Source organism: Trichosurus vulpecula, chromosome 7 (assembly GCF_011100635.1).
Source record: "Trichosurus vulpecula isolate mTriVul1 chromosome 7, mTriVul1.pri, whole genome shotgun sequence".
NCBI classification, from domain to species: domain Eukaryota; kingdom Metazoa; phylum Chordata; class Mammalia; order Diprotodontia; family Phalangeridae; genus Trichosurus; species Trichosurus vulpecula.
The window spans coordinates 38,258,724-38,282,620 of NC_050579.1; the positions used below are offsets into that span (position 1 = coordinate 38,258,724).

At 44.1% G+C, this 23,897-nt stretch overlaps 1 pseudogene; it reads left to right on the top strand.

Annotated features, from left to right (window-relative positions):
- Positions 1–13,334: 13,334 nt before the first annotated feature.
- On the top strand, positions 13,335–22,274 carry LOC118855776 (annotated as a pseudogene).
- Positions 22,275–23,897: the final 1,623 nt, after the last annotated feature.

Genomic DNA, 23,897 nt, shown 5'->3' on the forward strand with positions numbered 1-23,897 from the left:
AAAAAAAAAAAAGCACTATAATACATAGTTCTCTGGGAAGAGAAGGGGGAAAGATTCAGGGGAAAGTCTAGGTAATGTAAAAACAGAAGATACTAATAAAAATATTTGTATATGTATGCATGTATACACATGTGTGTGTGTGTATGTGCAAGCGTATAATGAAAAACACAATGCTGTAATGACAAAAGTCCTGGTCTTGGGCTCGGAAGACCTGTGTTCAAATGCTGCTTCTGCCAATAACTAACCATATAACCTTAGGTAATTCCATTTCACTCCTCTGAGCCTCAATTTCCTCATATACAAAACTGGCCTTGAGGCAGCTAGGTGACTCAGTGGTTAAAGCACTGGTCCTGGAGTCAGGAAGACCTGAGTTCAAATCCAGCCTCAGACACGTATTAGCTGTGTGACCCTGGGCAAGTCACCTAACCTCTATTTGCCTTAATCCACTGGAGAAGGAAATGGCAAACCACTCCAGTGAACCCCATGGACAGTATGGTCCACAGGGTCACGAAGAGTCAGATACAACTGAATGACTGAACAACAGCAACAAAATGGGCCCATGGGTATGTCTTCCAGGCTTGTTATGAGGAAAATGCATTTATTTAAACACGTGTGCGAGGCATCCATTTCTGAGGAGAGAGGAGAAGAAAACTGGAGTGATAGGTCATCCATTCCCCTGCCTCCTGACACAAAGGAAGCAACTGAGAGCTAACTGTATTTACAAACCATAAATGAGGCATTCTCTCTTCAGAACTGAGTTCTGACCTTTCCTGGGTTTCTCTTCAGCCATCACATATCCCTTAAAACTCTCAGTATTATCAACAAACATCTTGTTCTGACCTCAACACCCAGGAAGGGCAGACTGGCCTGAATACACAGAAACCTGCTGATTCTGCCTGCTGTTCTGGGTCTGGGCATTTATTGTCATTCAGACCTCTGAAGCAGTTACTACCAAACTCCCTGCGGACTCTACAAAAAAAGGAACTTTCCAGTTCAATGTCAGTTTCCCCTAAGAATTCGCCCTATAATCACGATACAGAGGGATGGGAGGTTGGGGGGGGGGGGGGCGGAGGCGGGGCGGGGTAAGGGAAGCAATAGGGAACAAGACGCATGAGCTGACGAGGATAAACAAGCTGATTTGCAGAGGATTGGACCTGGAGGTGGGTTGCTGGGAACCATTAGAGAGTAGCCGTGAGACCATAAACAGGGTCCCCTATCTCTTATAAACATACCGCTAGGTGGGAGGCTGCTGTCAAAGTCAGCCCTACAGGCAAAGAATCCAGGCAGAGATACAGCTCAATAAGGGACCCTGAGATCCCTCCCATGGCCCCAGATTCCACCAGCTTGCTGTGATGTTTAAAGTCCCCATGATTGGAGAGACTCATTGAATAAAGGTTTTGTCTCCAAGGATCCCTGTCAAAATACAAAATTCCTTCATTGCTCCTGACCCCTAAGGGGTCCCATTCTTTCCAGGGCCCAGAACATTTGGCCAGACTGATAGTTTCCAAGCAGGAATCAGTACAGATCAAGGATTCTCGATCTCTATTTATGCCCTGGATTCTTTTGGCAGGCTAGTGAAACCTATGGACTCCTCCTTAGAATAATGTTTTTAAATGCATAAAATAAAAGAGACAGAATCACAAAAGAAACCAATTATAGTGAAATAACAATTACCAAGATTTTTTTTAAGTTCACAAATGCCAGGTTAAGAATTCCTGATGCAGATGGAAATCTTATCCATCTGGTCCCTTAAGGCTTTTTCAGACAGGTTACCCACAGATCAGCCATTGGGAGAACTGATCAAAGCCTTTATCCACCAGGAATTACCACTAGCAGATTAATGGTCTATGAAGTCAAGTCATTCATTTGTGCCTCTTGGTGAGTGAAAGTCTCACTAAGTCAGGCAAAGGTCTAGAGCTTTGACGAGGGGAAAGAGAAGAGCTGGGTCTAGAGCCCAACATTCAGCCTCCTACCTCCATTCCTTTGTACAGGCCATCCCTGTATCTGGAATGCCCTCCTCCCTCACTGACACTTCTGGAAATATCCAAGGAAACAGTGTGGTGCAGTAGATTCCAATCCCTGCCTTGCCGGGTACTAACTGTATAACCTTAGATGTGTCATTAACTTCCCTTGGCCTCAGTTTTTCACATCTAAAAAATGAGATGACCTCTGAGGTCTTTTTCAGCTTTTCAGGCTATAATTCTATAAGGTCCCTTTAAGGAGTTCGGGTGTCACCACCTACAAGAGGCCTTTCCAATATTATTGCACGCCTCCCTCCCAGGGTTACTGGTATTCTATTCCACATCACTATACCCACCACTACCAAATCACTCTGTGTGTATTTCATATTTTTTTTTCTGTATGTGAAAGGCAGCTTGGTATAGTAGATAGAGAGCAAGGAAGAAAAGGATGGAAAGAGAGAGGAAGGAAGGAAGAAAGGAAGGAAGGAAGGAAAGAAGGAAGGAAGGAAGGAAGGAGGGGAGGGAGGGAGGAAGGGAGGAAAAAGAAGGAAGGAAGGAGGGAAAAGGAAGGAAGGAAAGGGAAGGGAAAAAGAGAAGGAGGAAGGCAGAAAGGAAGGAACAAAGTAATGAAGAAACAAAGGAAGGAAGAGAAGGAAGGAAGGGAGGGAGGAGAAGGGAAGGGAGAGAGGAAGGAAGGAAGGAAGGAAGGAAGGAAGGAAGGAAGGAAGGAAGGAAGAAAGGAAGGAATGGAACATGGGAGGGAGAGAGGGAACAAGCCAAGAGCCCTGGTATAAGAGGTCTGGAAACCCAAACAGAAAACCAAAACTTAACTTGTTACCTGTATCCCCATCTTGCCAGAGGTTGCCCTTGCCTGCAATGCCTCTCTTTACAAAGAGAGAAAAACAGAAGGAGAAAAGTGGCCTTTTCCACAAAGTCTTTCAGGATTATTGGACAAAAAGCAACATGTGTGCTCACCAGCCAAGTACTAATTCCACGAAGTGAAAACAGAGCGGACATAAAGCTGCATGCATGGCTTGACGTGTGTATGCTTGTTATATGGCCCTGTGTGGGTTTTGCCTGTCATAGATCACCCCACATTTGAAACGCTCCAATAAAAATTATTCAAAGCAAGAATTCATTTTTATTTACCCACCATCCACTTTAGTATTAGTCATTGCTCGTCTTTTATGTCCTCACGGCTATGATCCATCTTCATGTACATCAGCACTAACCCTCCCCCAAAGCCAAGTATGGAGGAGTTTATGGCTTTCAAATCTTTCCACGTACCACAGCTCCTCAATGGCTTTTCACACATGGGTAAGTCAATATTTATGGAGCACCAAGCATCTACTAAGTGCCAAGGACATGAACTGAGCTACAAACCCCAAACTGAAATGAACAGCTCTAATTTGCTAATCTAAACCCAAATATTCATATTTTTCCACACAGCAGGTTCAAGAAATACCTTGCAAACCAGGATTATGGCATTGCTGTTGGTTGTTATCCTTCATTCTTGAAGAGGATCAAAATGACATCACATTGTCGGGGTCAAGGTACAATGAATCCTATTGTGGCTAATCAGACCAACACTAGTTCAGAAGGCTCTACCACATGTTGGACACAAAGAGTGCAGTGCATATGAACATTTGGTGTGGAGATGTCTCTAAATCTGTGAATCTCACATTTCTTTTTGAGATACTGCAATTCCGCTTCACTCACAGAGCACAGTGCCCTCTTTGATGCAGGCATGCCATGTTGGGAAGTCCTTTGCCAGTGTCTCCCATCTCATGCAGTTGATTCCAAAATTCTTCAGAGAGATCTTCTTACCTCAACGTGAGTGCTTGCCCTGTGTGAGTTCTCCATAAAACGGTCTTTTAGGCAAACATACATTTAGCATTTCAACAACATGGCCAGCCCAGTCTCTACAATAGTTTGAATACTTGGCAGTTCAGCTCAAGAAAGGATCTCAGTGTATGGTACCTAATCTTGCCAACTGATCTTCAGAATATTCCTAAGACAATTCAAATGGAAGTGATTCAATTTTCTGGCATGGCACTGGCATACTGTCCCAGGCATCACAGGCATACAACAGTGAGGTCAGCACAACAGCTCTGTAGACCCTCAGTTTGGTAGGCAGCCTACATCTTCTCTCCCACACTTTTCCTTCAGAGCCTCCCAAACACTGAGCCAACTCTGGCAATGTTTGCATTAACCTCATCAAAAATGTGTACATCCCTGGAGAGTATACTGCCAAGCTAAGTAAACTTATCCACAGTATTCAAAATTTCTCCACTTGCTGTAACCAATGGTTCTACAGATGGATGGTGTGACACAGGCTGGTGGAGGACACGTGTTTTCTTGGTGTTGATTTTTAGGCCAAAATTAGCACAAGCCGTAGAGAATCATCCATACTATGTTGCATCTCAGCCTTGGAGTCAGCATTGAATGTGCAATCATCTGTGAACAAAAAGTCATCCACCAACTGTCCCTCTACTTTAGTCTTGGCTTGTAACCTTTTCAAGTTAACTAATTTACCGTCACTGCCAAGGTTGGGTTGAAGGCATCTGACATCACTGAAAACATCCATGCTAAAAGAATGGGAACGACAGGCTTGCTTCACTCCCCTGGCAACCGGGAAAGTGCAAGAACATCACCCAGTATCCACAACCTGTGCAAACACACCACCATGAAACTGGTATACGAGATCAATGAACTTCTCTGGGCAACCAAATTTCCCCAAGATCTTCCATAGGCCCTCCTGACTGATAGTATCAAAAGCTTTGGTAAGACGGGTAAATGTGGTATACCGATCTCTGTTCTGCTCCCAGCATTTCTCCTGAAGTTGTAGGGCAGCAAATTCCACATCAACCATTCCATTCCTTGGCCCTTTCTGAAGCCACACTGGCAAGTGGTGAGTGGAATCATCTTCACAAAAATTTTTGCACATGTTTTTTGTTTTGACCACAGGATGCGATCCCTACCTGCCTCAGTAAGCAGTTAGGTGAAGCAGATAATTTTGAGGATACCTTTTCCAGCCCCTTCCTCATTCCTGGAGGTGAGCAATGAGGTCCTTAAGAAGGCTGCTCAGACACCCAAGGGGCAGCCGAATCCCACTGTTGCTTCAGCCCAGTGAGAAGACGACCCTATGGCCTAGGCACCCCGGGTGCAGGGTTGTGACTGCAGCTCCCAGTGTATCCACACCTGCTGCTTTGTCACTCACCTGTTGCTACAAGACTTTGAGGGAGGTAAAATAGTGAGACAGTGAAATAGCAACATAATGAAACGGGAAAGAGCAAGATAGTTGAATGATAAAATACTAGAAGGCTAAAACCGTAGAATAATGAAGCAGCAAACTGGCAGGGCAAGGCCTTTCGACTTGTGCGTGAATTGGCTTTCAGCGAGGCAGCGTCACACAAAGTTGGCAGCCTCGTTCTCTTTCAGAGTCATCAAAGGCCAGTGGCAGGACAAAAGTCAGGCCCAGGATTTGGGGGATGACTTCGACATCTTCAACGTCTGACCGAGCTCTCCACCAGCACTCCACAGCACCTTCTTCAGCCACCTTCGTAGCCACTGGAACAAATTGTTCTCATCTACCTGTTCTGCTGGAGGAAGTCCTCACATGCTCGGGGTAGACACCCCCTAACTCATTGATGGGTTTGAGGCCTGTCAGTTACCCTCAACCTGGTTTAACCTGTCAGCTGACACGGTTTTACTGGGGTGTAGCTGCTGCATGTGCTACAGCTTCTTGGAGTCACAGGTGAAGGTTGAGTGAGCAGCCCTGAAAAGGGCTAGCAAGCCCTCCCACCAGAGGTGTTGGTCCTCCCTGAACACCCCACATACCCAGCAGCAATGCAAGGCAGAAAGAGCACTAGACTTGGAGTCATGTGCCTAAGTTCAAACCCTGGTTCTGACCCTCACTACCTGTAGAACCTTGGGAAGGTCATTGAGCCCCCACCCTCACCCCAGCCTGGGTTTCTTCATCTATAAAATGAGGGGGTTGGACTAGATTACATCTGAAGTCCCTTCTAGTTCCACATCTAGGATCCTATGAATCCCAGCTCTTCTACTTCCTACCTGCATGACCTTGGGACCTGTGTGACCTTGACCCCTAGAAAATTAAAAGTCCCGGTGAGTTCCTTCCAGTATTAACATTCTCCAAGTCACTAACCTCTCAATCTTCTCTACATGATGATGGCCTCAGCTCTAGATGACCTCTGAGAGCCCCTTCTAGGTCTCAGTATTATAAACCAAACTTTGACATTTTCTGGAAAGTATTGAACAGATAGCTGGTGGGTTAATCATGTAACAAGAGCAAAGAACCACCAATGGAAAACCCAAGTATGCCCTGAGAATGTGGGAAGACTTAAGAAGTACTCCCAAACATGGGGTCAGTTTTTTGTAGAGGATCATTGGAAGGACAGATGAAGACTGTAGAGGTGAGGATAAGCTGTTGTCTGTACTGTTGGAGCCAATGAAGTTACATGTAGGATCCTTGGAGGCAAGATATTTATATAAATACAAATATATAATTTAATAATAATCTATAATATATTTATAATATGTAATCTATATTTATATGTTCATAAATATATATAATTTATTATATGCTATGGCTTCTGTTTATATAATTTATATTTATATGTTTGTATAAAATAATAAATTATAAATAAATATAATATACTTACATACATATATTATATGCATATACACACATATATACCTGTGTGTGTGTTTAGTGGTAGTCATCAGCAGAGCCCCCTGATCTGTCAGACTGGAGCACTTTCCATGGACCTGAGCCTACACTCTGGTCTCTTCTGGTGGGGGCTCCATACTCAAACCCCTTCCAATGACACAGAAGCTCTGATCCTTTGCCAAATGGTATGCCCAAGGAGATGGGGGGGAAGGGAGATGGAATTCTATAATGAAAAGGATCTCTCTCACTCTCTCTCTCTCTCTCTCTCTCTCTCTCTCTCCCTCACACACACACACACACGCGCGCGCGCGCGCGCGTGCGTGCAGCTAGTTAGAGTAGGTTTCTAATGGTAAGAGTATTGAATTGGATTAAGCATATGATGAGAGTCAGCGTTCTCAGAATACAAAAGAGGCTGCCTAAAGACGGGCAAACCAACCCAAGTCAGAAATGGAACATGTTGGTCAAAGCTCCTGTGCTAATTAGAGTGTGACTAAGCCCATAGGGAGCTACACAACAAACATAGAATCTTGCAGTGGAATTACTCTTTCTAGTAAGAGGCCCAGCAGAGATACATCCATCATGGAGCAAAGACACGCTCTTTATGTAGCCACAGAAACAAAATGGAGTAGTATCCCAGGCAGGAAATAGCTTTAAGGACCTAGACCTCTGGCAGTAGAGAAGAGAGCTGACTACGGATTCAGGAGAGAAATAGCCCTGGCAGCCAAGAGTTATCTACAGAGACAAACAGTCCCAGACAATCAAGTGTGCAACCTGTGCAGCAGAAAAACTGCACCCAGAGGGAGCTGCATGAGGACTCCATGAGTCTGAATGAATCAATGAAAAAGCATTTAATATGGGCCAGGTATCGTACCAAGTGCTGGAAATACAAATACAAAAGCAAAGACAGAGAGTAGAAAAACGCCAGAATTCCACAGCACTGGTAGATTTGAGTTCCCTATATGTGGGCCTCACTGCCAATTGTACCCCAAGTTTTTGCTCACTCTTCTCATTGACATTGTGCATATTTGTGGGAGAATGTGACCCCCAAGTTAAGTCCGGGGATGATAGGGTTAGGATTATGGGAGGCAAGTAAAAAGTTATTATTAACCCAATTTTACAGATGAGAAAACCAAAGCTCAGAGACGTTAAGTTACTTGCCCAACATCACAAAGGTAATAAACGGCAAAACCAGCATTATTCATTCATTCCCAGTTCTTCTGTCTTCAAATCCACTACTCTAGCTGCTCTCTCACACTGCAGGTAAAGAAAAAAAAAACCTTAGTTCTTTTTCTTGGTTGAAAGAGAAGAAGAAGACTGAGGTTTCTCCCTCAAAAGAGGGGCAGTGTTGAAAAAACAAAGCCCCTCCACCCACCATATGATTTGCTCCATAGGAAAGGCAGCATGTACTGGTGAGCTGGCACTCCTCACCCGGTAGTTCACATGCAGGTAGGAGGGCAAGGCCATTATGACTCATGCATGACCCAGCCAGGGTCTCCCTCCCAATTGAACCTAGAAAGTTGGACCCTACTTTTAACATCTGCTCTGGTAACTCTTCTTTTTGTTGTCCTTGGTATCCCCCCACCCCAAGCGCTGTCCTCTTTGTTGATGTCCCTCAATCATCTCATTTCCTTCTGTGAGAACCACTAATTCAAAATAGCTGCTGTCTCCTGGAGTCCTGCCAGCAATGAAACATTATCCAAATTCAATAAGCTAACTCTGTGTGAGGATGGGTATACAAACAGGCTACTAAACAACAGGCATGTGTATAAGCTACCAAAGTTTAAAGCTGCACTGAGACTTTTGGGACACCCTGTACGTTGTATTACATAGGTGTTTTTACAGGAATGTGCATGTTGGTGTTGTGGGATACTATTGCACATGTGCCATATAATGTATATGTGATTATGTGTTTCCGTATTGTGTTGTATTATAAATTGTGTTACACTGCATTACACGTAATATGTGTTTGTGTTGTGCTGTGTGTACGTCTATATTGTGTGTGAATTACAAGTATGCATTGTACGTGCAAACACAAAAGTGTATTATGTATATACAGGTACTGGTGTGGGTGCATCTACCCACACCAGTGTGGGTATATATCATATTATATATGCATGTGTATTGTATGATGTGAGCATATGGGTTGTGAATTGTGTGTGCATGAGTATTGTATGTATCTTATGTTTTATACATTGCATATGTATCTGTATACAGGTGTATTTTATGTGTGTAGCTGTGTACTACGGTGTCTTTTCCTTCCTCCCTCTGGTGAAAGCCTCGAGAAACCAAGGTCTAGAAGAGTTCCAGTTAGCGCAAAGACTCTAGGAGAAAGAAAAAAGAAGAGGTAGAGAGGAATTCACTAGCCATGTTCTCCTACCCTGGAGTTGTAAGCGAGCGGGACAAGGATATGGGCCTTTCAGTCTGATAGTCAGGGCCACGTCAAGGCTGGGCACAACACAATGATCACTTCCTCCATGTAGAAAAGAATATAGATTTCATGTGTTCCTTGGCTCATTCCTTCAAGACTCAGCTTAGGTCCCCATGCACTCACTGGTGCCTTCCCCAGACTATTTGATTAAGGCATAGGCCCCCTTCCCCAAAGGGAGGTAGAACACAGATATGCAGAAACAGTTAGCCTTACTAATGAGTCCATAAGGGTTGCCCCTGAAGCAAAGGAATTCTACCAAGCCCTGTGTTTGTTTTTATCTAAACTACTCATGATTGCTTTGTTCATTCCTCCAGTCATTCATTCCTTCATCAGATACTTTTACTGGGCTGCTATCATACACAAGGAACTTTGGGGGGGATGAAGAAGTGTAAGACGTAGAACCCGGCCTCATGGAGCTTATCGACTAGTAGCAAGATAAGAAATATAGACTAATAACTGTAATAAGAGGCATCATAAGGGAAGTACTTAAAAGAGAGACATAAGCAAAATGTCCTGGGAGTTCAGAGGAGGCAGAGCTCAGTTCTCTTATGTCTATAGAGAGGAAAAACTGTCTATAGAATTCTTGAAGGGATTTCTCTGAGATATACACCTTTGCAGAGGTATTGCTAAAATTCTTTAATGAGGAAGAAGGATTAGTCTTCTTTTGCTTGGCCTCAGAGCTGTGGGTGTAAATTAGGCGGAAGTAGATTGCAGCTAGGTGGTGCAGTGGATAGAGCACCAGGTCTGGAGTCAGGATGACTTGAGTTCAAATCTGAACTCAGACACTTACTGGCCGTGTGACCCTGGGCAAGTCATGTAACCCTGTTTCCCTCAGTTTCCTCATCTGTAAAATGAGTTGGAGAAGGAAATGGCAAACCCCTCTAGTGTTTGCCAGGAAAACTCCAAATGGGGTCATGAAGAGTAGCACACAACTGAACCACAACAACAAGATTTCAACTCAAGGTAAGGAAAAGTCACCCCAACAATCAGACCTTCTGAAAGTGGAATTTGCTGCCTGGGGAGAGAGCAGATTCCCTGTTACCACAGGTCACCAAGCACAAGAATTTGATGGAGATGTCTTTCTAGCTCAAGAGCCATGTTCCTGTAATGTTTCGGAGAAAATGCTTCAAATGCAGGTTGGACCAAATAAACGGTCTCTAACAGAAGCCCTGTGATATCCTGCCTTTGTTACTAACTACTTGGAACTTCCCCTCCCCCTCTCAGTTTACTCACCTATAAAGTGATGACCTCAGAGGTCCATCAGGTTCCAGCTTTAGATGTAATATCATCCTCTGCAGGATTCCTGACCCATTTTTAAAAGATGTGTATCTTTCTATTTATGCAATAAATTACAAGAATCTCCCTTCCTTCCTCTCTCCTTTTTCCCCTCCCTTTCTCGTATATCATTATTATTTTCTTTTCTGTCTGACAGCAGATGAAACATGGTCATCTAACAACTGATGGATTCTGGGATAGATCCCATCCAGGAACAACTGACACCTGAGACCTAAGGCACAGCCCTGTGCCCCCAGATGACCCTTCCTCCTAGGTTACCCAGACATCCTAGGCTAGAAGAAAAAGGAAACAAAATTTAGCTTCAGGGCACGAAGAATAAACACACCTGCAGTGTCCCAAGGAGGAGAAGTTTAGGCCCCAAGCACCACGGTCTAAAATACTTTGGAGACAGCTCGAAGCCAAGGGTCAAAGTCACAGCTGAAACAACTGACCCTGGGGCAGCCAGAACGGGGAAAGCAGATTTTTCTGCTCAGCCAGACAAAGAATTCTCTCTCCCTGGGACATCTCTCTCTCACCCTCACCATTTTATTCATTCAACAAATATTTACTGAGCACCTACTGTGTGTAAGGCCACTGTGGAGAATACCCAGAAGATAGCAGCAGCTCAGATCCAGGCAGGGTATGATCAGATCATAGATTCAGAGCTGGAAGAGACCTCGGTGAGGTGGAGGCATGCATTTAATAAAGAGGAAACTGAGCCTCAGAGAGGCTAAGTGACTCTAATTAGGATCACACAATCAGAGAGAGAGCTAGAGGATCTCAGAGGCCATCTAGTCCAATTCTTTCATTTTACATGTGGGGAAACTGAGGCCCAATCTGCCCTATGTTGCACAGGCAGTAAATGACAGTCAGGATTTAAACCCAAGTCCTCTGATCCAACATTCATAAGACTGCACCTGGGGGCAGCTAGGTGACGCAGTGAGTAGAGCACCAGCCCTGGAGTCAGGAGGATCTGCGTTCAAATCCAATCTCAGACACTTGACACACTTACTAGCTGTGTGACCTTGGGCAAGTCATTTAACCACAATTGTCCTGCCTTCCTCCCTCCAAAAAAATAATTTAAAAAAAGATCATATCTAGAAGTCACGCTAGAAGCCATCTAATTCAGTCCTCTTATTTTATATACAGGGAAACTGACGCCCAAGGAGTCAAGCAACTTTCCCGAGGTCACATAGCTAATAAGTGGAACTGGGACCCAACTGAGAAGCCTTTGCTTCCTAAACTAATACTCATTTATTCTAACCACCCCACCCCACCCCCCGCCCATTTTACAGAAGCTTTAAGAGCGAAGAAGACTTGGCCAAGGTCATGCAGGTAACCAATAGCAAAGTCAGGATTTGAACCCTGGTCCTCTGATTCTAAACTCAGTGCCCTTCCCACTGTACCATATTCTCTCTTGTGAAATGAGAAGTGGACACAGATAACAGCAATGTAAGCAAGGTGAATACAGTTGTGCTGACCTGGGGTGGGTGGAAGATGAGCCCAGTCTCAAAGGTTAAGTGAGAGACCTGAACCTTCTGATGTCGGACCTTCAGGCAGAGCATAGCTTAGAGGGACATAGTATCAGCCCAAGGTACTAAGCACGGCAACACTATAGTGGAGAAAATGTATTAGATCTTGACAGACTCTGCCTGCCAGCCACACTGGAGAGAGCGGAGGAGAAGCTGGCAATGAGGCGAGAGAAGTAACCTTCACCCCTGCGGGGTCTACCTGACCCTGGGGACCCGGACAGGACTCCTGCCCAACCTGCTCCTGGGAACCCAAGAGAACAGGACATTGCCTTCCTAGCAGACAAAAGGCAGTCCCTCGGGCCTCCCTCCAGAGGGGCTGGCAAAGAGGAGAGAGCCCCTATTCCTGCACCTGGCAATGCATTAGCTCATTTATCTCCACTGTCGCAGTAAAACTGCACTGTGGGAGCCAGCAAACAAAATGCATGACAATGTACCCTTCCAGTAGTAAAGGGAAAGAACAAGAAAAAATGGAAACTGAATGATAGAGCATTGGGCCTGGAGTCAGGAAGATCTGAATTCAAATCCAGCCTCACTCAGTGACTGGCTGTGTGACCTTGAGCAAGTCACTTATCATGGGTCTGTCTGTTTCCCCAGTTGTAAAACGGGGATAATAACAGCTCCTACCTCCCAGAGAGGCTGTGAGGATCAAATGAGATAACATTGTAAAGTGCTTAGAATAGTGCCTGGTGCACAGTAGGCACTTAATAAATGCTAGCAATGATGCTGGTAGTGGTGGCGGTGGTATGTAATTAATTATGATGGCCAGGCTTGACTCTGGAGAAGAGATGAGAAAATGTATCTTCCTCTCATTTTTACACAGGTGGAGCCCTATGGGTGTGGAACATGGCATATACTGTCAGACTCAGTTGATATTGGATAGTTTTGTTGGATTAATCTGTTTTCTCTTTCTTTTTTAAATCTTTCATATAAGGAGTGGCTCTCTGAAGAAAGAGAGGGGGAGGAATGTTTCTTGGAGGGGGGAGGAATAATCAAAAATACGAAATATCAATAAAAATTTAAAAATAAAAACTTATAGGAGAAAGGAGGGAATCCCTTTGTTAAAAGTCAGGGAAGGAAATAATCCAACAGCTGCTCTCTCAAGAGGAAGAAGGACGATGAGGAGGAAGAAGAGGAGGAGAAGGAGCAGGAGGAAGAGGAGGAAGAGGAGGAGGAGAAGAAGGAGAAGAAGAAGAAGGAGAAGAAGAAGGAGGAGAAGAAGAAGAAGAAGAAGAAGAAGAAGAAGAAGAAGAAGAAGAAGAAGAAGAAGAAGAAGAAGGAGAAGAAGAAGAAGAAGAAGAAGAAGAAGAAGAAGAAGAAGAAGAAGAAGAAGAAGAAGAAGAAGAAGAAGAAGGAGGAGGAGAAGAAGAAGAAGGAGAAGAAGGAGAAGAAGAAGAAGGAGAAGGAGAAGAAGAAGAAGGAGAAGGAGAAGAAGAAAAAGAAGAAGGAGAAGAAGGAGAAGAAGAAGAACGAGAAGAAGAAGAAGGAGAAGGAGAAGAAGAAGAAGGAGAAGGAGAAGAAGAAGGAGGAGAAGAAGAAGGAGGAGAAGAAGGAGGAGAAGAAGGAGAAGAAGAAGAAGGAGAAGAAGAAGAAGGAGAAGAAGAAGAAGAAGAAGAAGAAGAAGAAGAAGAAGAAGAAGAAGAAGAAGAAGAAGAAGAAGAAGAAGAAGAAGAAGAAGAAGAAGAAGAAGAAGGAGAAGAAGAAGAAGGAGAAGAAGAAGAAGAAGGGAAGGAGGGAAGGAAGGAAGGAAGGAAGGAAGGAAGGAAGGAAGGAAGGAAGGAAGAAGAAGATATGGTGTCATGGCTAGTGAATGGAGTCAAGGTACTGCTGGGCCTGGCCTCCTATGATTACTAGCTGGGTGACCCTGGGCATGTTCCTCACCTGCCCCCTGCCTCAGTTTACTCATATGTAAAATGGGGATAATGACAGCACCTACTTCCCAGGGATGCTGTGAGGACCAGGTGAGAACGCTTTCACAACATTCACGTTTTAAGTATAAACGCTCCCTACAGTGGCTGTTGTTTCCTTTCGGACACTCACTGCCCGGGTGAGCACTCACACTCTCGGTGCCCCTGTAAATTCGAGGGGCTGCTAATCTCTATCGGCAGCGGCCGCTCCCTCCACTTATCAGACATAGGTCCAGAATAATGATGACAGTGGCCGTAACAACAGATGATCTCGCCAGCTTCCCCCACAACAACCCTGGAAGGCAGATGGTATGAGAATAGGGACCCAGGAACTTGCTCAGAGTCACAACGAGCAGAAGTGAGAGCCTAACTTTCAGCTGCGGTCTTCTTCCTCTGCCCGTCAAACAAGCCAGCGTCTTCCTCTCTCGGATTGCCTCATTTTGATTCTGTATGTATCTTGTGGGTACCTAGTCATTGACGTGTTGTCTCTTCCATCGGAATGGAAGATGTTGGCTTCATGGAAGCATGGTAGTAAGATACCTGGCTTTGAAGTCAAGGCACCTGAGTTCAAATCCTGATTCTACCACTTACTATGTTACGTTGGACAAGTCACTTAAATTTCCTGAGTATCAGTTTCCTCTTCTGTAAAACAGAAATGTCCTACACTCGAATTGCCCATGGACTCTTTCCATCAGGCAGTCAGACAACTAGGAGTTATTAAGCACTTACTGTGCCCCAGGCACTGTGCTAAGAAAGACAAACAACAAACAAACAAGAAGCCGGTCCTTTCTCTCAAGGAGCTCACAGCTTCATGTGGGAGACAATACCACAACAATTAGGAACAAGCAAACTACATAGTACATGCTTAACAAACACTGACTGGCTGAATGGCTGATAGGCAGAATCCATAGATGATCTGAGTACAGAACGTTATTCCTCTCCATATTCCCTATGATCCAGCGATACTGACCTTCTTGCTGTTCTTCAATCCAACCCAATTCAAACCGATAAATATATATTAAGCACCTACTATGTCTGAGGTGGAATTTGAACTCAGTTCTTCCTGAATTCAGGCCTGGAGCTCTATTCACTGCATCACCTAGCTGCCCCTGGGAGCTTCTTGGCCCAGAACAAAATGTCTACAGCGTTCTGCCAACTCAGGGCTTTCTCCCACTCCAAACAAGGCTAAAGGTCAACTGCCATTAGATAAATCAACTCTCAGGGGGCTCATTTGTCATTTGAAGGCCTCTCCTGGAGCCGCAGCCTTCCTCCCCCACCCCACCCCCAGAACCAAAGACAGACAGAGCTTGTAGCTCCAGGCTGGAAACAGCAAGTGAGCCACCAGGAACAATGTGTCTTAGAGGACAGTGCTGTCTCCTAGGAAGGGATGTTCTTTATTCAGAAAGCATTTTAGTAGGCAGCATGCTGGGGAGAGATCACAGGGACATGGATAAGCCAGGAAGATGAGCTAGATTTCCTAGGTTTGGTTTGTTTTCTGTTGTTCCCAGCCCCTTTGGCCCCTCTCCTATCAGAGGCCTACATTTGGAAAGACAAGAATAGCTCACAATCTACATAGCATTTAGCGGAGTCACAGAGCCTTGGCCCATCTGAGTCTCTTCACAATCCCACCAAGTGGGTACTGCTTGTATTATTAGCTGCTTGAGAGATCATCGGGTCCGAAGCTTGAAAAGACTTACAAAATAGTTCACATTAAGGGTTGTAAGGCTGACAAAACGCTTTACAAATATGATCTCGTTTTGAGCCTCACAGAACCTGGAAAGGTAGATGCTACAATTAAACCCATTTATTAGAGGTGGAAATTGTTGCTCACAGAAGTGACTTGCTCAGGGTCATGCAGCTATGCTGTGGCAGGATTTGAACCCAAGTTCTCTTTAATCCTGCTTCTGTACTCACCTCTCAAAGGGATCATCTGGTTTACTCCCTTCATTTTCTAGAGGAGGAAGCTGCAGCCCAGGGAGGTAAAGTTCCTCCCCCAAGGTCACACAGCTGACCAACAGAAGAGTCAAGATTTACACCCAGGTTCTCTGTCTCCAAAGCCAGTGAGCTTTCTATGTCAATGATCAGTAAAGGTGTGGTTATTGTTGCTCATTCGTGTCTGACTCTTTGTGACCCACTTTGGGGTTTTCTTGGCAAAGGTATTGGAATGGTTTTCATGTCCTTTTCCAGCTTATTTTTATAGACAAGGAAACTGAGGCAAACAGGGTTAAGTGACTTGCCCAGGGTCACACAGCTAGTCACTGTCTGAGGCTGGACTTGAATTCAGACAGATGAGTCTTCCTGACTCCATGCCAGGCGCTCTATCCACTGAGCCATCTAGTGGCCCAAAGTAAACCAGTAAAGGTTTAGAAAGCAGCAAAGCTGAAAACACTGGCCATAGTGAAAAGGCCCCCTGCTTCTTCTGTTCCTATATATGACTGTCCTTCCTCAGCCTCCTTCATCATCCTTGTCTCACCCCCATCTCTCTTTTACAAATGAAGACACTGAGGCTCAGATTGTGGCTTGGCCATAATCACACAGCTCTGAAGTGGTGAGGATTCAAACCCAAACTTCTCTCATATCTCCAACTGCATTATGCTGTTTTCCTGATTCAAAGTAAAATGGATAATTGCAGAAAATGGCTGGCTAAGGAGACTTCATTAAGGGAACTGAGGGGGAGGAAGGACTGTCAAAAAATCCAAAATTAAACAAGTGCATCATAACATTATATTATATATACTATATAGATATGCATCATATCAAATATATATGAAATAGACAGAAAATCAATCTGGGATGTGAGGAAGGCCACTGACAGCTGGGGGAGGAAGATAGGAGGAAGATGTGGGCGGTGCTTGAGCTGAGCTTTGAAGGAAACTAGGGATGTTGGGGGTGGGGCGGGGGGGCCGGCAGCTAGTTGATACAGTGGATAGATGCCAGGCCTGGGATCAGGAAGACCTAAGTTTCAAATCCAGACCCTGTGTAAGTCCAGCTAACCTATTTGTCTCAGTTTCCTCATCTGTAAAATGAGCTAGAGAAGGAAATGGCAAACCACTCCAATATCTTTGCCCAGAAAACCCCAAACAGAGTTACAAAGAGTCAAATATGACTGAAAGAACTGAACAACAACAACAGGGATGCTAGGGGGCAGAAATGAGGAGGGAAGACATTCTAGGTTTGAGGGACAATGTATGCAAAGGCCCAGAAATAAGAGATGGAACGTGGCATATGCACAACATCAGGTAAGCCAATTTGGCTCCAACAGAAAGTGGATAAAGTACATTGATCTAGAAAGGTGAACCAGAGCCAGATCGGCAAGGGCTTTAAATGCCAAATAGAGCATTTTGCATTTGATCCTAGAGCCAAGAGGGAGCCATCAGGACTTCTCAAGCAGAGGGATGATATGGTCAGTGCTTTAGGAATACCAATTTGGCAGCTGTGTGGAGGATAGATTGGAGTGGGGGAGGTGGGCATCTCCAGTCATCCTGATCAACGTCTGGCCACTGGACCCAGATGGCTCTGGAGGAGAGAGTGAGGCTGATGACTTTGCACAGCCCTCCCTCAATAAATTCAATTCATTTGCATGTCATGGCATCACCTCCCTGATACCATGGTCCTCCCAGCCAACCAATGCCTCCCTAAGGGTTCCCTGTATCTGTTCGTATGTAGCTAGAAGTCTACATGCTTTCTCTCCCATTCAGATATGAACTCTCTGAAGATAGGGATCATTTTGCTTTTGTATCCCCAGTGCCTTGCATAGTGCCTTGTACACAGTAGCTACTTAATAAATGCTTGCTGATTGATTGATTGAACCAGGATGGTGGCCATATGAGTGGAAGGATCAGCTCTTAGCTATGCGAGTGGAAAGGTTTTGGATGTGACAGATGTGGGGGTAAAATCAGTGAGAATTGACAACTAATTGGCTTTGAGAGGAGACAAAGAGTGAAGAGTCAAAACTGCCTCAGAGGTTACAAACTTAGAGTAACTGGGAGAATAGTGCCCTCATCAGAAATAGGGAGGGATGTCAAGGAGAAGGGTAGATTTGTATGGAAAGAGAATGAGTTTGACTTTGGAAATCATGAGCCTGGGAAGTCTAAAGAGACTGCTTTCAATTTGTCTTTGTCACCTCAGTAAGTAGTACACTGTCTGGCACATAGTATGTGCTTAATAAATGTTTATTGACTGAGCTATTGATTGAAGATGACCAATAGGTAAGACAGGACAAGAGTTCATGACCGATTTGTGGTGGCCAAGAATTGGAAATTGAGAGGATGCCCCTCAATGGGGGAATGGCTGAACAATTGTGGCATATGAATACAATGGGATATTTATTGTTCTATAAGAAATGATGAGCAGGCAGATTTCAGAAAAACCTGGAAAGACTTACGTAAACTGATGCTGAGTGAAGTGAGCAGAACCAGGAAAACATTGTACACGGTAACAGTCACATTGTGCAATGACCAACTCTGATAGACTTAGCTCTTTTCAGCTAATGCAGTGACCTAAGACAACTCTAAAAAACCCATGATGGAAAATTCTAACCACATCCAGAGGGAGAACTATGGAGTCTGAAAGCAGATCGAAGGATACTACTTTCTCTCTCTCTTTTTTCAGGGGGAGGGGAAGGGTTCCTTCTCGTGATTTTTCACTTTGGTTTTAATTCTTCTTTACAACATGACTAATGTAGAAATATGTTTAATATATATTAAATGTATAACCTATATCAGCTTGCACACCGTCTTGGGGAGGGAGGGAGGGGAAGGAAAAGAAGAAAATTTAGAATTCAAAATCTTATAAAAGTGAATGTTGAAAACTAAAAATAAATAAATATTTTTAAAGAGTTCATGACTGAGATTGTAGCTGGATATCTAGAAGCCGTCTGCATAGAGATGATAATTCTCTCTCTCTCTCTCTCTCTCTCTCTCTCTCTCTCTCTCTCACACACACACACACACACACACACACACACACACACACACCATAAGAGTTTATGAGGTTAACAAAAGAAAAGAGCCCTGGGGGGCAGGATATGGATGATGATCTAGCAAAAGAAACTGAAAAGGAATATCAAGACAGATAGGGAGAGAATCAGGAGAGAGCAGTGTCAGAAAAAAAAATCCAGGTAGGAGGAAGTACCTTGGAAGAGAGGGTGGTCAGTAGTGTCAAATACTGCAGGGATGTCAAGAAGGATGAGAAATGGGACGAGGCTGTCACATTTGGCAATTAAGAAATCCTTACTATTTTTCTTTCTCCAATAGGGAGGTGGAGTGAGAGGGAGAGAAAATTGTTCATTGAAAAAAAAAATGTTTTTAATTCAAAGAGATCATTGTTAACCTTGGAAAAAACAATTTCAGTCCAATGATGAAGTCAGAAACCAGACTGAAAGGAGCTGAGGATTGGGAAGTGAGAAGAGCAGCAACAAGCATTTTATAGGAGTTTGGTTGTGGAAGAGAGCAGAGATACTGAATGACAGCGTGAGGAGACAGTAGTCATGACTTTTTTTGACAAGTGCAGCCGAGTTTTGGACTGCTCAAGACTCCAAAGATACAGTAACAGCAATTTTAAGTTATAGTATTTCAAAGACACAGTAGCAGTAACTGTGAGTTACGTTATCCTAAAGTGGCAGAATCTACTGACGTAGGTATGTTTGTCCTTGGCAAGTAGTAGGCCCTCAATAAATGTGGGTTGGGTGAGGGGATAGATGGGATGGATGGATAGATGGACAGATGGAAGGATGGATGGATGGAAGGAAGGAAGGATGGATGGATGGATGGATGGATGGATGGATGGATGGAAGGATGGATGGATGGAAGGAAGGATGGATGGATGGATGGATGGATGGATGACTTGTCAGGTCATTCTAGAGAGGCTGGTAAGTTTATTAAGAGCTTAGGAAAATCTTCTAAAAGAGACAGCATGGTATAGCATGGAAGAACCTCTGATCGTAGAGTCAAAGAACCTGGGTTGGAGTCCTGTTTGTGCTAACTACTTATGTAACATTGGGCAAGTCACTTAAGCCCCTTCTCTGTACTTCTGTTTCCTCTGAAAGACAAGGGCATCGAACTCAGATGATCTCTAAGGCCCCTGCCAGGCTTAAAATCTTTTATCAAACGGCATGCTTCTACAGAATTCAAAGGAAGACACTTTTCTTACCACCACACCTTCCCAAGGTGGATCTCCTGGACCAGAGCTCCACATCCCAGATGGACCTGGGGGTGAGAATATGGCTGGTGCAGATCTCAGGGAGAGCAAAAGAGCTTGAAAATGCTATTCCATCTAAACCAACAGAAAAGAGACCACACTTAGAGGCTGGGCATCAAGGCCCAAGGTAACTGTTTCCTTCCACAAAAGTTATTGTACCAAAGCAAAAGAGATCAGTAATCATTAAACAAACTTTACTCTCTGGCACTTTCACAGTTTTGTTGATGGATCAATTAAGAAAATCCTGAATAAATTATGAAGCAATGGTAGAAAGGAGGCTTCTTGCAAGAAAGCCTCACTATACCAGCTTTAAAAGGGTAAAACACAGGTTTATTAAACTTGGCAGCCCTAATAAATCCTGGCTCCCATTACTGGGCCAGTGAAAAAGAGCCACCTTCTGATATGTCACTGGTAATTCAAATAGCAATAAATGTTCCCACGTTGAGCAGTAGCAGCTTATCAACTGCTTCCCCCTCTCCCATGAGCATAAATAGTCTTGAAGAGTATCCAAGAACCCAGTGGGCAGCTGCTTGTATGGCATGATGAGGAGGGCACTAACAAACCCTTCCCCACACACACACGCACACACCCCAGCTCCACCAAAAGGCATCTTCCCCTCAGGTTTGACACAGCGTCCAAAATTTCCATCGTTAGCTCCACTCATTTGGGTGAAAATTTTGTGTCTCTGTCTAGACTGATCTGTAAAGCCACTTCATGAAGTGGGAAAGTGCTGGATTTGGAGTGAGAGCATCATAACATGGATTTAGAGCTCAAAAAGATTTCGGAGGTCAACTGATCTAACTTCCCCATTTTATAGATAAGGAAATTGTTCTTCAGTTGTTTCAATCATGTCTGACTCTTTGTGACCACATATGGGGTTTTCTTGGCAAAGATTCTGGAACAGTTTGCCATTTCCTTCCCCAGCTCATTTTACAGATGAGGAAACTGAGGCAGACAGGATTAAGTGACTTGCCCAGGGTCACACAGCTAGTAAGTGCCTGACACAGACTGCCTGACACCACCTTTGATGCCCATGGAAGTTAGGTGACTTACTCAAAGGGTACATACGCAGTATAAATCAGAAGATCTGGCTCTTTGGTGAAGGTATCACCACTGCAGCCACATGGAGTCGGCAGTCTTTGCCTCTCCTCCTCCTGAGTCACTACTGTTCGCTCTTACCGAGGAATAAGTCAGTCAGGAAACCACTTCACTGCCATGGTATTCAAAGACACCGGCAAGACCCCTGTGGAGCCTGAAGCGGCCATTCTCCGGATCCGGATCACCCTCACCAGTCACAATGTGGAATCACTCGAGAAAGTGTGTGCTGAGCTCATTAGAGGAGCCGAAGAAAAGAATTTGAAATTGAAGGAACCTGTTCGAATGCCCACTAAGATGCTTCAAATCACAACTAGAAAAACTCCTTGCAGAAAAGGTTCAAAGACTTGGGATCGGTTCCAGATGAGAATCCACAAACACCTTATTGATTTGCACAGTCCTTCTGAAATTGTTAAACAGATCACTTCTATCAGCATTGAACCAGGTGTAGAAGTTGAAGTCACCATTGCAGATGCCTAACCAATCATCTCTTTTAATAAATTGATTGCAACTATTAAAAAAAAAAGATCTGGGTCAAAAATAACTATTTGTGTGGTCTTGGGGAAATGAATTTACCTCTGTGGGTCTCAATTTCTTCAGCTGTTAGATGAGGGAGTTAGACTAGATGACCTCTAAGGTCCTCTTCTACCTCCAAATCCATATTCTTATTATCTCTAGAATGTAAATTTGTTGTCCTGGAAACACCTACTAACAGCAGGAGCTGTTCCCCTCCGAGGGAGCACAGACAATCCCGTCCTACATCCAGAGAGAGAGAGAAGGCCTGGAGGATAGGCCCAATCCCGAGACAGAGATAGGAGGAGGAGTCGTTCTCCCTCTCTACATAGGAGGAGGCCCAGTCTCCAAGAAGGCACCGATCTTCCTTTCCTTCCCCTTCCCAGCTAAAGGAAAGGAGGGATGACGAGAAAAAAGAAACTAAAGAAACAAAAAGCAAAGAACGTCAAATTGCTGAAGAAGACTTGGAAGGCAAAACAGAAGAAAAAATTGAAATGATGTAATTAATGGGATTTGCTTCCTTTGACGCCACAAAAGGGAAAAAAGTTGATGGTTCTGTAAATGCATATGCCATAAATATGTCTCAGAAGAGAAAGTACAGGCAACATATGAATAGAAAAGGTAGATTCAACAGACCTTTGGATTTTATTGCTTGATGTCTAGATTGTACTGTTGAAGAGTCATTTGTCCACCACTTGGTCACAACAGAGGGTGGTATATTTAATTGTGTATCAAAAACAGGATGTCTCTTTTCTCTTCCTGAAGAGAAAGATAATCTTATTTATGAAGTGTCCCAGAATGCTTGCCCTGCCTCAAAGGAAGAAAGATTTACTTCTTTCTTTTAGAAAAATCTCATTTTGGGAATTTTTCAAACTCATTTCAATTATTTCTATTCCCACAGAAGTCATTTGCTTCATGGACACCTTTCGCCACCCCCACCCCTGGGCTTTTTTTTTAATAATCTGTTGTTGGATTCAAGTTGTCCCAAACAAAGTATTTCTTTTTATGGTTTGAATATTTTGATCACTGGAAAATTTGACCCAAGAAATACTTATGCTTCTGATTGCCCAAGAAATTGGAGAAAGAATATAGTTCGGGATTTTTAAATATAATTAAATTTTGGCATCTGTGTTCTGATTTTAAAAGGAGGGGAGGGGCAGTTAGGTGGAGCAGTGAATAGAGGACCGGCCCTGGAGTCAGGAGGACCTGAGTTCAAATCCAGCCTCAGACACTTGACACTTACCAGCTATGTGACCTGGGGGAAGTCATTTAACCCCAATTGCCTTGCCTTCCCCCCCCGCAAAAAAAAAGCTTTATTATAGACTAGTCTGTTCAGCAAAAAGCCAAGTATGAAGGGAATGGGACGCAGTGATGAGCTGCTTGGGTACTTGTGCTTGAACCCTAACTCTAACAGCCTCTGCTTGGGTGCGTGTGCCTGAACCCCAGTTCCAAAACCACATCCGGTTCTAAAATCACATCTCTCTCTAGCCTCAAAATGCTGTCTTTCCAGCTCAAGGGCAGCATGCCCCAGCAACACATTTGTCTCTACTCCTTTCACAATAGGCAGCCCTGTATACTGATAATTGGCTGTGCATTAGGTCATGACAATATTCACTACTTACTGACCTTACTTATATGTATCCTAGATATAGTCAAATGTATACTCTCTTACATTTATTTTGTCTAACAAGGCATTTGATGAAAGCCACCTAGATATACCCAGTCAGCCCTGACCGCTAGCTAACTTAGTGATGTTTCACAGTCAAAACCACACCCCCTACTAGCCCCCCACCTTGGGCTACTTCCCAGTGAACCCTGGGTAATACACCTGCACAGTAGATACAAAAAGTGCATGTTCCTTTAAGAAATGACCACCACTTAACCACTCCCTAATCCCACCCCAAACACCTAATTGACATGTTTCACCCCCAAATCTTCTCCCTGCACCCCTCTAAGGTTGCAGATTCCCTAAAAACTCTTACCCACTGTAAAGCATAATAAACCTTTGCCACCTTGACTTAAAGAATGCTTGAGATTGTGAATTCATTCCAAACAGCCCCAACCCTCTCTAGTACTTGGGTCTTTGAGGGGTACTCCCCCTCAACTGGGAACTCTAGTCCTGGGAACTTTAGTTTTGGGATTCCTGATTCTCTGGTTTTTTCACCCTCAACACCAGGACCTATAAGTTTTGATAGCGAGGGAGGAAGAAGAAAGGAAACAGCTGAAGCATGGTATGTTGACCAAGGAAGGAAGATCCAAGCTGGGTATCATAGCAGGGTCCCTGGGGAGACAGAGAAT